Raw genomic sequence first — 8,074 nt, 5'->3', positions numbered from 1 at the left:
TGTCCCTTGCTGAGACCTCTATGCCCGGCCTGTATAAGCAGATATAATCACTGTGGACAGTCCTTAGCAGATAGCTGAACTCACCAAATACCTTTTCATCCACAATTGCTTTATTGCTTGTAGCAGGTTAGTTACATCAGACAACAGGATACAGCAGAGGCAGATTCAGAGATGACTGGGTAATATTCAGGTATTATCAGGTGATTGGACACCGGCCTAAGCTGTAGGACCCCATATAACCCCTTCCACTATAGGAGATCCTCAGTATTTTGCTAGTGTTCATAGATGATGGATGTCTCCACTCCACTGAGAGGGATATGTGTAGTTTAGTTCCTAACTTAATGATTTCTTCAATCAAGTTACTTGGCAACACATGTCCACCGTGGTGATTTATAAGCTTTCAGGTCGGTGCTTCACGGCGAGAGCTTCGGGGGCTGTACCTGGAACCCACTGGACCAAGAAGAGGGGCTGGCCTGTAACATAGCTTTGGACACTGGATCCTGTGTTCAGTGCCTACCTTGGTGAGGCAACGTGTTGGGTTAGCCGAAGGGTGCTAAACAGGTCCAGGGAAGTGGGGTATCCAGAATGGTGCAACCCCCGTCCCTGAAGACCCAGTTAGGGGGGCTGAGTGAAGCTGAGGGTTTAGACTTTCCTCCCTCGTTATGGATGTCAATGCTGCAGGTGGTGAATCCCTAACCCTGTGTCTCCTTATGGAGATTTCCCCTCCACCTTCCGCCCTGATGATACAACAGGATGTGAGTGATAGGAAAGTGAGGGGGAATTCCTCCATTAGATGTCATTTGAACTTGTGTCCCCATTGGAAGATTTCCCCTCCATTCCCATTCTTGCCTCAACTGTAAAATGATGCATTTCTTATCAGTTTTGGTGGTGATGGTCACAAGCCGGGATGAGCTTTGGGTTTGATCCGAATCTGAGCTCATTCATAGTCACACTGACAAATGGAAAGGGTTAATCTTCCCAACGAAGACACATACAGCAATAAAAACCTGACAGATACCCAACTGACCCTTCCAACTCCATCCAAAACTATAGACAAGAGATTAGGATTTACATTAAATGTTAAAGTGATGCCGTACCCTTAAACTTAAAAAAAGGACACATTTATAGTTTGTTTGGAATTTTTAGTCCACGCATTGTACAGTTTGACCCCCAAAACTCCATAGTAGACAGGAACATATTGCCACTGGAACCCCCAAGAGACAAAAGCCAACAGATAACTCTTCAGTGAAGACTTTGCATTGTAACTGAAATGACATTTTTGGGGGGACTGACCCATCACAGTTGGGTCTATGTAATTTTATGAGTCAGTTATGGGCACAGCCATATTTTCGGATTGTATTTGGCGGTTTTCATTTTGTGCCCAACTATTTACCTTGAACATCAGAGAAGATGGTCACCTGAAGCTTGCTGCTGTCCTGTCAATTTCCCGACCACTCGTAGCGCCTGTGTAGATGGGTGCTGCTCTCAAATGATGCCTTTTGCCTTGGAACACATCTCAAAAGGGCCTGCTGTGTCCAGGAGAGGGCAAAGCACATTATATGCAGACTCAGAACTGTCATCCACGCTGCACCATTGAGGTAAACAGGAACTTGCTGACCGGCGTTTTAAGCATCCTTCAAAAATATGTCAAACGCAGGAAAACAACGCGCTCTGATCAAGCCCATGTATTTGCATGTAAGGTCATCTGCTGACGTCTGATGAACCCCTCCAAGAGGGTATATAGAATGGAACACAGGCAAAGCTAAATAAAGCATGTTCATACTATAAAGGCGCAGTCCACCTTTTGGAAACCTTTAATAAATGAGCCCCCGATAATAACATAAAAAAGATGCATTTATCAGATTTTTGCATTCAAGCCTGCAAAGCATTGCAGCTAGACATGTAAGCTGCGGAAAAGTTTGGTTCAGTTATTTTCGGGATTCGGATCCGAAATTCAATTCGGTTCGGGTTTTGAATTTGGATGAAATCCGAATTTTCGTTAGTTTCGGATGAGTTTAAAAATATTTGTTGCGAATACCACAGAAAACCGTATACAGATATTAATGCTAAAGCTGAGGCTCCCAGACCCGAATGGCATTCCGGATCCGAATTTCTGAATACCATTCGGGAGCTCCAGAAAGCCATACGGGTCTGGGAGCCATATTAAAGCCGAGGCTTCCAGACCCGAATGACATTCAGGAGCTCTCGAATGCTATTTGGAAATTCAGACTCCATTCGGGTCTTGGAGCATCAGTTTTAATATTATGTATATATAAGTAGTATTCTATAATACGAATAAATATTCGTAGCGGCAACATTGTGACCCCTATATACATGAAATTAAACCTGAGGCTCCCAGACCCGAATGGCATTCGGGAGCTCCCGAATGTAATTCTAAGAATTGGGTTCAGACCTATTCGGATGCATTAAACCGAAAAACACATCTGATTGGCCAGAAAAGTCACATGTCCGATTCAGTTTTGTTTTTGAACGAAATTCGGACGGGATCTGAAATTCAGAAACGGAAATTCGGACTCGGATGCATTGGGATTCGTAAATTCGGATGTGTCTCACATGTTTAATTGCAACCGTTATCAGTGCGCCACTGGTGCAATGCATGAGCTCCTGCAATGTTTACATCTCAGTCCCAGGTTTGTATGGAGGCGCAGACCTTTGGTTAAAGGATTGGATAAAGTAACCGCTCTTGCACACCATTGAGATCTATGAGTCGCTCTACCCCAGTGGCAGATGGGACTTGCATCCTTCACATTCATGTTGAGAATGAATGACCCTTACAGGCGCAGCCTGCTATTCAAATAACAGGATGCTACAGGGATGAGCACCTCGTCATTCTGGGTAAGTGGGTGGGGGGTGAGGGGGGTGTGGTTGGGGAACGTGACCATATTAAAAAAATGAGTGTAACGTGAAACCTGGTCAAAAAAGTGGAGTATGTATGGCCAAAACTTGGGATGCACCGATACCAAGTACAGTACTCGGTACAGGTACAGATACTTTTCCAGCTCCCAGACTAGACTAGAGAAAAAAATCAAAAGTTAGGAGGCGGCTGTCATGTGTAAGAAGCACACGAAGCTCCCGGGATTTGTACATCTCTGTTTTAATGTACGATTTTGTTTTTTATAAATATAAATAAAGGGATGCACAGATACCAGTTTTGCGAGTACGAGTACTGGTATTTGCTGAGTACTTACAAGTACGAGTACTGATACATTTTTGTTTATTGTCATGTGACAGTTTTTCTAAAACAATACAGACTAATGATTTCAGGACAGTTGTGGAGCGCCAGAGCCCGGTCCCAGCTGCGCCCTGGTAGTTCCCATGAAAATGTATCGGCACTGGTACTCGAAAAGTATCGGTGCATCCTTAGCCAAAACTTTTCTTTATAGTTCTGGACAGAGTAGAGAAGGGTTAAAACACCAATCAAGTTACTTTTTGCTGTCTTCCCTGCCATTAAGTTTTCCTTTCACTTCCTGTCCTAGAGATGAAATGGGAAGTGAGAAGAGATCTCCTCAAAGTTCCCTCCATAACATTTGGCCCCATTGGAAGTTTCCCTCCCTCTTGTTCTCATGACAACTGTAAACTTTTTGATTTCCCATCACTTTCTGTCTCGGTGAAAATAGTCAGCAGTACAGATCAAGAGGTCGATCAGCCTGCAATAAAACATTTGGAGGGTCTAACCCATGCCCAACTTTATCCAAAACTAAAAAAAATTTAACTTAACATACCACTTTAACACTAAAATGTTCCATTCTTGTGACAGGTTCTCTTTCACCTACCTGCATCTTTAATAGGTGAAGTTTGTATAAATTAATATTGTCTTACTTTTAATGCCAAGCTTCCCTGAACTGCAACTTTTGAATCTTTTTTTGTTTTACTGTGTGATTTATGACTGCGCAAATATATCTGTAACACGGTCATAGCTCAAAGCCACGAGCATGAAGGCCTGTAGGCTGGAGGAGACCAATGGTGGCCCAGGCGGTGGCCCTGGACGTCACACCCACATGCCGGTAATTGGTGTTGACCTTTGTTAAATCCCTTGTGTACACACAGGCAGGATTAGGAACGTTCGGTGAACTGAGCTCCGGATGAGTGATGGTTTGTCCTTTTTGTGATCTTGGGGTTTTTTTTTTTTTTTTACAGAGACTGAAATCCAGTACAACTTCTCCCTGAGCTGGTTCATGAAAGATATTAACCAGCAGCTTTCACTTGGGTTGAAGTAAAAAGACTTAAAAAACCCCCAAATAAAACCCGAAAACAACAAATGTATTCCAGCTAACTAGTCTTCAGATGTGGTGGCTGCATTCGTTTTCTTCTTTTTAGGCTTTTTTTCCTGTTCATTATCACCTGGAGATCGCCCATGGAAGCAGGGCCGGATTTCCCACACGGCCAACCAAGGCCCAGCTGAGGGGCAGCAGGGAGTAGTTGCCTGGAAGTGGCAACGTTTGCTTACTGCGCGGCATCTATGGAGGAGCAGTGTTGTCACCCTAGAACATGACATCAGAACACCTCCCTGTCTTCTCTTTTCCATAACATGGGGCCAGTCTGTAGTCCTGCAGACTTGTTCGCTCCCTACACTGCATCTATGAAGGAGTAGCGTTGTCGCCCTAGAACATGACTACAGAACATCTCTGTCTCCTGTTTTTCATAACATGGGGTGTGGTCTGTAGTCCTAGCAAACTTCCTAATAACACCGCAGAGTGCATGGGACAGCACTCCAGGCAGGTAACCTAGTTGCATATAAAAATACATTCAATTGAAAATAAAAATACATAACGACATTCACTGATTTTTCTTATATCTGCTTGAAGTTCAGCTATAAATGGAAAGGAGTGAGCAGAGGAAGCTTTGTCAATGAGTCACATGCAGGTGGCTGACACAGAAGCCAGAAGTATCTAGTGGATGGAAGGTATTGCTGGACCATTGTAGTTTGAGAACCTATTGTTCAGTATAGGAAGATGGTCCACCTCTGAGGAGGCCAACCTACAGTGAGGGTACCATGTATAGAAGCCTGTGTTAGGTCTCGGGCTTCTACCTATGTGGTTGCAGTGAGTGCACTATACAACAGGTAATCTATTCCTAAATAAGGGGTTAGAGGCACCAAGTACGAACGGTCACATAGCCTGATGATAAGTATAAAGCAAACCTGGGCATTTTACAGCCCGCAGGTTGTATCCGGCCCTTTGTCCATCACTGTGCGGACCCAAACTGATCGCCATTCAAATATAAAGGACAATACAACGCACCTGCCGCACTGTAGCACACAGTAGGTGCATTGTGCAGTACGGTGTGTGGTACCCTCTATGTTATTTGAAGGAGAAAAATTAGGTGAGTGAAAATCACTCATCCTCATAGTTCGAGCCGGCGTGGGACCATGAAACTGTCACAGGTCGGCTCAATAGATCGGTAAGTGAGCGAACACATACCGGCGCTCGCTCACTTCTCGATCATCTCCCTGCAGAGAGCCATGACTGTCACTCACAGCTCCCTGCAGGAATTCTCCCCCTCCCCGCTCCGATCCGCCAGCGCTGACTGGAGGAACGGACGGGAGAGGGGGTGGGTACAGCTGGCTCTGCCTCTAGGTAGGCAGAGCCAGCTGTCACTCACGCAGCTGGGCGGATCTCGACAGTAATGTCGGGATCCGTCCCGGCTGCGGTGGTCTCAGTATACCGCGGGCTGTAGCTCGTCATATACTGAGCTCTGGGTCATGGGAGGACGCTAGTATATGTCTTCCCGTTACCCTTAGGAGAACAATGGGGAAACACACTTACCCCATAGTTCTCTTTTAAGTTGATATATTTTTAAATGAAATGACCTAGGTCTAGGCATAGGGTGTCCAACCCCTGGGTAGTAATATATGAAAAAAAAAAAAAGAATATAAAGCTGGGGTTTTTTGGATCATCTAACTGACAACCTTCAGACCAAATGTTCTTTAGAGTAAAATATATAGTTTTATTTGATTCAACATGATACGTTTTTAAAAGAAACAATAACAACAGACAGTGATTTCATAAAAATGACAGCAAAATTTCCCAAAAAGCTCACTCCACAATGATGAAAACTCACAAACCAGATGACTAATTTGATAAAGCCATAAATCACATGATGAATATGGTTGATAACCGAGACAAGATTAACATTATATGATAAATAAATATAGGAGGAGCTTGATGTTGTCTCAACGTGACGTTTCGCGCTATGTGGCGCTTCTTCAGGAGAGGAAAAGGGAGGCTGTCATTGAAGTCTGTGTACGTCCCTCAAGGTTCAGCCCGACTTGGAAATGAGATGACGAACACCAGAAGGGGGGGAGGGAATAGGAACCGGGACTGGGAAGGGAGGACGAGTGGGGACCCCGAGAACCCACTAAGGCAGATCACACCAAGAGACGACGGAGGTGGCCACTCATCATAGACGTTTCAGGGCAATTCGGAGGGATTTGAAAATCACCACTCGGGAGCCACGGGGTAACCGTCCCTCTTTCGGTAGGAAGCCCCCAGCAGACTGCACGGCCCTCTCAGGCTGCACACTCTTTTAAGTTGAGCCTATTGGGTCAGTTCCAGCTTCTCATGTGGCCTCTTGAGTAAATGCATTGCTGGTCCCTGGTAAAAAAAAGTATGTCAAGCTTAGGCAACCTCAGCACTCCAGCTGTGGTCCAACAATGGATTCCATCCATGTGCCTCTAGGGGTCATGCCTGTGGCTTTGCAGGTCTCGGAAGGCTCAGAAGAAGTGGTGTGAATGATGCTGGCCATCATTTACCCAAAAAGACTGAGGACATCCTGTGGCGGAAAATAAGTATTGCAGGAAACGGCTCAGGATAGCCGATGACTATTGGACTATTGCAGCAAATACTGCTTCTTTTTACTTTATCTGTCCATTCCCAAGCTGGAGGAGGGTCCATGACGCCCTGGGCTTAGAGGAAGTATGTCGAATGATGCTGGCCATCATTAAACCTGAAATACTGAGGACATCTTGTGGCGGAAAATAAGTATTGCCAGAAACAGCTCCTGATACAAGGTGAGTATTGCAGCAAAAGCTGCTTCTTTTTATTTTATCTGTTCAGTCGCAAGCTGGGGGAGTGTCCATGACGCCCTGGGCTCAGGGGATGTATGTTGAATGATTCTAGCCATCATTAAATCTGAAATACTGAGGACATCTTGTGGTGCAAAATGAGTATTGCAAGAAACATCTCTGCATAGAAGGCGAGTATTGTAGCAAAAGCCGCTTCTTTTTATGTTATCTATTCATTTTAATTGACTGGGGTCCTGACCTGCATGCCCGTTCCAGCCCAGCCAAAGTGAAGAAAGGATGAGGACTGCAGCCCCAGAGGAACTTAAAAAAACTGGCAATTGCAATATTGTTACCCTCACAGATCCTCTTTAATGTCAGGGTGGGCTCAACCTAAAGGAAACCTGGCTTTAGGGAAACACGGTGGCTTCCATTCCTGACCTTCCTTCTGATAAAGTTATGGCAGCTTCCAAAGTCTATTCTTCCTCCCGAACTTCAGCTGTGACCACAATCTCACCTCGGCAGCCCTGTGTTTGCATTGATGGCATGAAAGTCAGCTGAGCCCCGGGATTTAGGCTGTGCCTCTCAGCAGCGTACATTGCATACAACATATAAAAATTGTAAGCGTGGTGACAGCTGAGGAACTCCCCCAGCTCAACAGTTATAAGTTGTGTGCCCGGTGCTGGCACTGCCCTTCGCAGCATTGACACTCAGCCGAAGCTCAGGAGGTAGGAGAAGTGCAGACACGCTGTTACAGTTGCCCGCTAGCATGAAAAATAACCGATTCTCGTGATTTTATGGAATTTAATGCTTAGAATAATAGAATGCCGTGTAAAAATTGCTTTTTAATTTTATATATCCCCCCCCCCAAAAAAAAGTAAATTGTTAGGATTTAATTTAGTTTGTCTCTTACAAATGCGTCTCCTTAATTTGTTTGTCTCCATTTAAAATGGCATGCCCGTCTAATACTATGTAACACAGGTTCCGGCACACAGCTTCATGCTCCGATCCTTTATTAAATATCATGTGAGCAGCTCACATCACAAAACCCTC

This window comes from Nanorana parkeri, unplaced genomic scaffold (assembly GCF_000935625.1).
Source record: "Nanorana parkeri isolate BGI_ZX_2015 unplaced genomic scaffold, ASM93562v1 scaffold563, whole genome shotgun sequence".
In the NCBI taxonomy this organism is placed as follows: domain Eukaryota; kingdom Metazoa; phylum Chordata; class Amphibia; order Anura; family Dicroglossidae; genus Nanorana; species Nanorana parkeri.
The sequence above is the reverse complement of the archived record's forward strand: the minus strand, read 5'-3'. Positions refer to the sequence as shown.